The 9,042-nt window shown below is 45.5% G+C and overlaps 1 protein-coding gene across 3 annotated transcripts in view; it reads right to left on the bottom strand.

Annotated features, from left to right (window-relative positions):
- Nucleotides 1-7,340, bottom strand: part of PHACTR4 (phosphatase and actin regulator 4) — a 125,168-nt gene extending 117,828 nt beyond the window's left edge. For 2 of the 3 annotated variants that reach the window (XM_020983311.2, XM_020983309.2), the window contains exon 1: nucleotides 7,226-7,340. The gene's annotated coding sequence lies outside the window, so the exon portion shown is untranslated. Of the gene's footprint in view, nucleotides 1-6,770; nucleotides 7,155-7,225 lie in introns of those variants that run through there. The other variant, XM_020983310.2, reaches the window with a different exon arrangement.
- Between the last annotated feature and the right edge of the window lie 1,702 nt (nucleotides 7,341-9,042).

The raw sequence follows: 9,042 nt of genomic DNA on the forward strand, positions 1-9,042 counted from the left end.
GGTCCTCAAGTGTGGCCCTTTGACTGAATCCAAACTTCACCGAACAAATCCTGCTTTGTTTTGTTTGGCCTCAAGGACACAGGTTCTTCACCCCTAAATCCAACCCCCTCATTTTACAGATACAGATACTGAGGCCCAGAAGCTGATTCTCAAGAAAAATTACAGCGACATTAAGTAGCAAAGCCAGAATTTGAACCCAGATCTCCTGACTCCAAATCCAGCACCCTCTCCACTAGAGCATGCTGCCTTCTCTGCCCCCATCCCACCCCGTGTCACACAATAAACAGCAGGAGCCAGAGACCTTCATTCCAAACTCAGCTCTGATGCATATTCACTGTATGACTGACCATAACTCTCTAAGCCCCAGCTTCTTCCACTGTAAAAAGGAGAGGCTCAAATGAGCTCATGTGTAATACATAGAGCGCTTTGTATAGAAATGCACACCACGACTGAAAGCCACAAGACAAATGCCAACTATTATGTTTACGACAAAAATAGTTTAGTCATTCTTTTGTCTAACCCAAGAATCATCAAATTTGAAAAAGTAGAAGGGACCAACCTAGCTGAATCCCTATCATGAAATGTGACTCTCCTCTGCAGAAGAATTCAGTCGGAAAGGTCATGCAGACTGTGCTTGAATACCCCCAGGGAGGGCAACTCACTACCTCAAGAAATGACCCAAACCATTCCCCAAAGTCATGATTTTCAAGCCCTCATCAGTCTGCGATTCCAAATAATAGCTCAACATTTCATTATGCAGTGGAAAGAACACTGCCCTTGATGTCTAGAAGACCTGGTTTCAAAGAACCCACTCTCATGTTTACCACCTGTGGGACCTTGGGTGAAAAACCTGATCTTTTAGAGCCTTGGTTTCCTCATTTAAAAAAAAAAACAACCAAACGAGACTGGAGCAGATGGAAGGCTCTGGAACCTCTTCCAGCTCTGGACCTACCGAACTGAGGAATGAACACCAATGATTTCATCCAGCACAACTCCTTCCTCTACCAACAAAACTGTCTACCTTGGTACCACCATGGCTAAAAAATCATCATTGGGGCCAACCTGATTATAATGCTGTCCAAATTTAAGTCAATACACACTGAGTCAGGCTATCACCAAGGCATATTCAAAGTCTTTCCAGATTAGTAGGACTTGCCAAAATTCAGGCTCCACTGGCACAGCCAAACCTTCCACCACATAATGAAGTACCAGGAGCCTGAAATGGAGGAAGCCAAAACTAAATAGCCCAAAAGAGTGAAGACATGTATAGCATATTAAATTCCCAATCAAAATCTACTACTTTATGACCTTCATTTAAGTCATTCCAAAAGTGATCAATTTGATGTAAAAGGAAACCATCAAACAAAATATCACCAGATCTGTCCTTTTCTACATAGGACTCAAAGTGCGTCACCTTTCTGAAAGTGCAGATGCTGTCCCTACCTATCATTCAGAATATATTTGCTTTGAGTGGTAGTCGCAGAAATGGGGACAGCCTTTTCTTTCATGGCTGCCAAAGACTCTGTCACCTAGTCACCAACTCCATGTTGATGAACCTCTCCCTACTTAGCTAGGCTGGTCCCGTACTCGCATCGTGCCCAACTCAGTAGAGCTTGCCACAGCTCTCCTTCTAAAGGCATAGCTTTCACCACAAAGAGCTACCAGAGCACAGACTTGGATTGTTTTTATTTACATAGCATTTTGTAAGCCATAAGTGCTAAATAAATATGTGCTATTATTTCATGACCAGAACAGCTGTCTCCTAGAAGCATCTTTCTGGTTACACGCAGAACCACCAGAGGACTAAGATTATTATTCTCATTATAAATGAGGAAACTGAGCTCAGAGGGGTCCAGTTAACCTGGGTAACAGTTAATAAGTATACATTTTTAACAAGTTAAACTCAACAAACATTTGCTAACCACTTACTACAGGCAAAGCACTGTGTTAAAGACCCCTCAAAGAAGAAATTACTTTCTATTTGTAAGAATATGACACCCTCAGAGAGGTATAAATGACTAAGCATAACATGACAGTGACAAAAGTAAAATCCAGACTAAATAACATAGGGAAAAAAATCTGAGGAAACAACAGCCACTTTCAGCAATGAGATCAAGGAAAACTTCACGGAGGGAGGTTAGCATATGATTTGAGCCTATAAGGAATAAGATCAAGACAGGTAGAGGGGAAGGGAAAGTATTTGTGGACTAAGCAAATATAAAGGTGGGAGATGACAAACTGAATTTGATGAATAGCTAAGAGACCAGTTAAGCTAGAACAGAGGGAAAATAAAAGAAATAAATGAGACTTGGTAGGGCTGAATCATTATCATTATCCTCATCATCAAATCAATATGGAAAACTTTACATACCTTAAAGTACTATTTCATGAGATAAATTCCTTGCTTGCTGACCAAGTTTAACAAGTAAGACTTCACTAACAGAATAATCTTACCAAGTGCATTCATCTGCCCTCCTTCAACCTCACATGCCAACATGTAGCTCTCTCCCTCTTAAATTGCATTTTATGTGATAGTTACTTGCTTGGCGCCACAGAGCCCCTACTTACTATATAAGTGCTATTAAGGCAGGGATGGAGCTCATTTATATCTTGCCCAAAGACTGGCACAATGCCCCTGAACACAGTTCAGTTCAGTAGTTTCAGTCATGTCCAACTCTTTATGACCCCATTCGGGGTTTTCTTGGCAAAGATACTGGAATAGTTTTGCCAGAAGAGGAAACTGAGGCAAATAGCATGAAGTGACTTGCCCAGGGTTACCCAGCTGCATCTGAATTCAGGTCTTCCTGACTCCCAGGCAGTGTAGTCTAGCTGCCCCTGAACACAGCAGGAGCTTAAAATATATTTGGTGAGTTGAAAAGAATGACCATCAAAAACTACCCATGGCTAAAAAGTCAACTAGGTCATTTGATGATAGAATTGAGGGCTAGGAAGAGACCTTAGGGCTCATGTAAGCCACCCCATTTTACAGAGGAGAAAAATGAGGCCCAAATAAGAAAAATGACTTTGGCATTTAGTCACATAAGTGGTTACTGTCCATGCCTGGATCAGCTGCCCAACAGGACTGTACTTCTACTTGTTCAATTAACTTATAAGACTGTATTGCTCTTGGGGCACCTAGGTGGCGCAGTGGATAGAGCACCGGCCGTGGAGTCGGGAGGACCTGAGTTCAAATCTGGCCTCACACACATAACACTCACTAGCTGTGTGATTCTGGGCAAATCACTTAACCCCAGTCGCCTCACCAAAAAAAAGAATGTATTGCTCTCAATGAGTTGTGGCTAAACTGCAAAATAACTCAATTAATTCCTGTGGAAGCAAGCTGAACAATACTGAACTTTAAAAAGAAATCCCATCATATGGGTATGATAATATTTTTTAAAAACAGCTTCCACAGAAAAAGTAGGCACTAATTTTGTTGATTCATTTACATAAGCATATCATACATTTTTTCAAGGAAAATTTTAAAATAAGGGTGAAAAAAATTTACTCTTAGTGATCATATCATGGACTGCACTGACATAAGTCCAGGTCTCAATTGCCAGTTTGGAATTGATTTCAAGTGCCCAGAAAAAGAACATTAAAGGAAGCAGGTTCTGGCCAATTTGCCCAAGTACTTTGGACCTCCTCTCCTTTGTACTTTCCACTATTTTTTTTCCCTAATAGTAACAAATTCTATTGCGTATTTGTGTATCTCCCCCCGTCTAATTAGACAGTAAGCTCACAGAAGGTAAGGATGATCATTTTTTTTTTGGCTAGGCAATGGGGTTAAGTGACTTCCCCAGGGTCACACAGCTAGTGAAGTTCTGTGTCTGAGGCCAAATTTGAACTCAGGTCCTCCTGACTCCAAGGCTGGCGCTCTCCACTGCACCACCTACCTGCCCCTAAGCCGCCATCATTTCATCCTAGTATGTCCAGCCTAAGGCAGAGAACCAAAATCACAGCTGGCAATGAATAAAAAGGAAAGATTTACAATTCTTTTCACTAGAATTTCAAGGTGGGTAGATTTTCAAATGCATTCATCAACTACACATTTGTTAATAAATACCTCTTAAATAAAATAATATTCATCAAAACTAGCAGTGTAAACATCTACCCCCAGGGCATCTGAAATCAACAGCATTACGGTAAGAAAGGCTGGCCTTGGGCCCAAGTCCAAAGAATCACAATACAATTCAAGAAACATCTTCTAAGTGTTCACCTAGTGAAAGGCACTAGAAATTTGAGGAGGGAGATCAGGTCCAGCTAAGGAAGGAAGAGTGAAGGAAGGAGAGGCGAATTAGGGAAAGCGTCAAGGAGATATGGCACCTCAGTCAAGTCTCGAAGGAAAGGAGATATCAACAAGCAGAGATGGAGTAGAAGGAAGTCTGAGAGGCTATGAGTTCATTACTAGAATGCAGGGCATTATGAGAGAATGGGGGGGGCAGTAAAACATCCAGGTTGACTTGAATATAGATTATATGACGCACAGCACTCGAAGATAAAGCTGGAAAGGTACTTGGGAGTCAGAGTATGCCTGCAATGCTAAGATAAAAAGTTTCTGTTGAATTCCTCAGCCAAAAAGGAGCCACTGAATTCATTTGAACAGAAGCACTACCTCACAATACATGCAGGAGAACGGCATGTTAAGAGGAACAATTGTGGAGAACACAGCATTAAAAGCAGAAGAGAACTCTGAGGGCATCTAGTCCTACAAGGCCCAACCAAGGACCTCAAGTCAGTCTGGGCAATAGAGTTTGCAAACATCAGAGGCAGAATTTGAACACAGGTCTTCTGACTCAAGGGTCTATCAGTACTCTACCCACTGTTCCACACTGCCTTGTACCTCTATCATTTTTTTCATTGCTGTTCCCAGAAAATGGTCTCATAAAGCTTTACAGCCACAAAATTTCAACTTCTCCCAACCCCTCTTCATCTTCTGGGCAATTTTTCTTTTTATATTAGATTTTTCCCCATCAAAAAGACTCTAGTTTAGGATGAACAGGGCATCTGCCACACCACCACCACCTATCTCTGACAGCTGATGGGTCACAATGATTCGTTCATTCATTAGCATCCCTTCATGATATGCCTTCGAAAACTTCAAAAATCTCAACTAATTCTGTGACTGCTCATCAAAGAAAGACGGATGGAAAGCAGAAAGGCTTTCTAACTAGGTGTGATGATAGGTCAAACAGTTAAAGGCAGGCAAATGGGAGTAGGGATGGGGAAAGGAAAGGAGCAAAATTCCTGGTCCTCCCCATCCTACGAGGCAGTTGGGTGTCACAGTGAATAGAGTGCCCAGCCTGAAGTCAGGAAGACTCATCTTCCTGAGTTCAAATCCGAACTCAGACACTTACTAGCTGTGTGACCCTGGGCAGGTCCCTTAACCCTGTCTGCCTCAGTTCCTCATCTGTAAAATAAGCTGGAGGAGGAAATGGCACATCACTCCAGTATCTTTGCCAAGAAAACCCCAAATGGGATCATTAAGAGTCTAACACAACTGAACAACAACCTCATCCTACACAATTAAATTGTAATGTAATCCAGAGATCCCACTGCATATAATTCCCTTTTCCATGAAGAGTTCCCAGCAAATGGAGCCAAGCCATAAGACCTACTTGCCTTCTCCCAGCTTTCCCAACATGACCTGAAGACATCTGGCAACCTACTGTTGCTACATAAAGGAAACTGGCCTCAAGACTTCCCCAGGCCTGGGACTGGAAATACTAAATAAGTGATAAAAATTAGTTGTTCTAGAGTGCTTCCCGTTAAACTGAATCTGACAATACTCATTATGAAGATACTGAGTAAGAGGGGCAGCCAGGTGGCACAGCAGATAGAGAGATGGAGCTCTGGTCTTAGAGTCAGGAGGACCTGAGTTCAAATCCAGCCTCAGATACTTGATACTTACTAGCTGTGTGACCCTGGGCAAGTCACTTAACCCCAACTGCCTCACCAAAAAGCAAAAAAAAAAAAAAGATACTGAGTAAGAGACTGATCAGGCATATAAGAACGCCTTAATGGAAGGTAACCAAATTTCCTTTGAACGTACAGCATCCCTCAGTTTCTGGTAAGAATTCATATTTTCCTTCCTTCAAGATAACTTCTGACCTCCTAACACAAAGCTGCACACTGGTACTTTTTTTTGGCTTTCTCAAGCCATTGAGTTTCTGGTTTCTCCCTAAATCAGAGCCTTTAACTCACAGCCTCATTAACTTTTTTTGTTTGTTTTACACAAGAACTGGAAAAGAAAATGGTTGGGGGGGTGAGGTGGGAGGAGTTTTGGAAGGGCAAGGGGAGTCCAAGGCTGCACTGGATAAATAGGAAACCCTGCCTGAACTGCCCTATAAATCACTGAAGGTGCCTACAAGTCTTTCGTTTGGTTCCTCCAGCTTGGCCTTTCAGCAGGGTCATGCTCCCATACTCCCAGGGTGCCAATGCCAACCTCCCCTCAAATCCTCCTGGAGTCCCAGTTCTGACTCCCCTCAAATCCTCCTGGGGCCTTAGTCCTGACCTCTCCTCAAAAATCCTCATGGGGTGCTTTGCATCCCTGGAAAGAATAGCCACATCGCTGCGTGGGTCCAGGAGTCAGTCAACCACGTACTATGTGCTAGACAAGCACGAACAATGTGCTAGATGCTGGGGATCCAAAAAAAAAGAGGGGGGCAGAAGACAGTTCCTACCCTCCAGAAGCTCACGGGGCCTAGGGGCCACCTAGTCCAACACCCCATCCCCCTCCCAAATGATGGGACCAAAGCTCAGACAAATACCTTGCTCAAGGTCCTTCAGGCAGACAGGGCCAAGGGCGGACACCCCAAGCCCCAGGCCACCCCGGGGGGCTCTCCCTCCCCACCAACACCAAGACGATTACGTTTTCTACCGCGGCCCCGGGGAGCCCTAACGGGCGTCGGAGAAAAGGAGGGAGGATGCAGAGAGTGACTGGTTTTTTCACCGGACTTTGACCCGCTCCTGTTACAGCAACAGGATCCGCCGCGCTCCGTCCCTTCGGGGCCTGGGGCTCCCGCGCGGCCACCCCGGGGTGGGCCCGAACAAAAGCGCCCGCGAGATCGTCGGGGGGACGGTGTGGAGCGGGACCTGAGTTCGACTGCGGACGACCGAACGGAGGCCCCGGCCCGGCCCCGCGGGCCAGCGCCCGGGAGCCGTTACCCCGGCCCCCCGGCCTCCGGCCCCCCGAGGGCTCCTTCCCAGTCCCCGCCTCACTAACCTCGTCGGCCAGACAGCAGCCGTGGCCTCGGCCGTTTCCTCCGGAAGTCGCGCTCACCTGCCTTACGGCCGCCGCCGCCGCCGCCGCCGCCGCCGCCGCCGCCGCCGCCTGTTCAGTCAGCCCCGAGAGGGGCGGGGGAACGGCACGGGACGGTTAGGGGAGGGGAGGAGACAGAAGCCCGCCGCGGGGCACTCTGGGGCTTGTAGTCCGAGGCGGGAGCGGGGGCATGGCGGAGGTGAAGAGAGAAGGAGGAGGAGGGAAGCAAAGAATGGTGGGACGGGCCTCTGGCTCCCTGGCGAGGCTAGGTCCGGAGGGAGGCAGGTGGCGCGCATGCGTGCCCCCGCTTCGCCCCGCCCCGCCCCGCCCGCCCCGCCGGGGGCGGGGACTTGGTTATCTCAGATGCTGAGCGCTGGAGAGGGCGAGGGAGAAGGGAATGGTGTTGGGCCGCCTTGTGGCCGGGTCTAGAGCTGCTAGGGTCCTCTTTCTAGACCATTTCCTGCAGAAAGTTTTTCTTAACTTTTAATTCCAATGCCTTTCCTCTGTTAATTATTTTGTATTTATCCTTTATGTGGCTTGCTTTCTATGTATTTCTTTGCTTCTTGTGCCCCTCATTATATTGCAGCCTCGAGGGCGGGGACTGTCCTTTGCTTCTTTTTGCATCCCCAGCGCTTATAACAGTGCCTGGCACATAGTGGGCTCTTAATAAATTTTTTAAAAATTATTTCCTAATTTCTTGTACATAGCTTACTTCGAACGTGTTTGTTTGCATGTTGTGCCTCCCTTTAGGTTGTAAGCTTCCTTGAGGGCAGGAACTGTCTTTTGCCTATTTTTGCATCCACTAGTGCTTAGCATTGTGCCAGGAACACAGTGAGCACTTAAATGTTTACTGATTGAGTAATTGTTTTCTATTTATCCTGTATATAGCTTGCTTTGTAAATACTTGCATGTCGTTTTCCCCATTGTAAGCTCCTTGAGGGTAGGGACCATCTTTTGCCTCTTTTTGTATCCCTCAGTGTTTAGCATAATGCCTGGCACACCACAGTGCCTAGTGATTAATAATTGATCGCTTGATTGATAGACTTACTACAGAAGATGAAATAGACTTTCCTGGCCAATTTAGATTGTTGAGAGCTAGAGAGAAGGAAAGTATGTTAGAGGGCAGAGAGCTAAAAGGGTCTTCTACAGAGGAAGAAACTGGGGCTCTCCTTCTCCAAGGAGTCAGAGCCCTGGGACTGGAAAGGGAGGAGTGATGAGGCAGGACAACTGGAGTTTAGGTAGCTCTCTATCCAGGGGCCAGATCCTGAAGAAGGGAAGGGTCACAGAATCTTGGAATGCTGGAAGGGACCAAGAATCATAGCTTTAGAACTGGAAGGAATTGAAGAGGTTATTTAGTTCAAGCCTCTCATTTGCCCATATTTGTTGTTGTTGGGTTGAGTCTGACTCTTTGTGATTCCCTGGTCCATAGTATACCAGGTCCTTCTAACCTCCACTATCTCCAAAGTCTGTCCAAGCTCATGTTCGTGTTTCTATAACACTAGCTATCTGTCTTTGCCACCCACTTTTTTTTTTGCCTTAATCTTTCCCAACATCAAAGTCTTTTCCAATGAGTTCTGTCTTCTCATTATGTGGCCAAAGTATTTAAGCTTCAGCTTGAGCAGTTGACTTTCCAGTGAATAGTCTGAAGTAATTTCTTTAAGTATTAACTGATTTGAGAGTCCAAGGGACTCTCAAAAGTCCTCTCCAGCACCACAACTCAAAAGCATTGATTTTGTGGCACTTGGTTTTCCTTATAATCCCACTCTCACAGCCACAAATTG

Source organism: Phascolarctos cinereus, unplaced genomic scaffold (assembly GCF_003287225.1).
Source record: "Phascolarctos cinereus isolate Bilbo 61053 unplaced genomic scaffold, phaCin_HiC Scaffold_726;HRSCAF=1367, whole genome shotgun sequence".
Lineage (NCBI taxonomy): Eukaryota > Metazoa > Chordata > Mammalia > Diprotodontia > Phascolarctidae > Phascolarctos > Phascolarctos cinereus.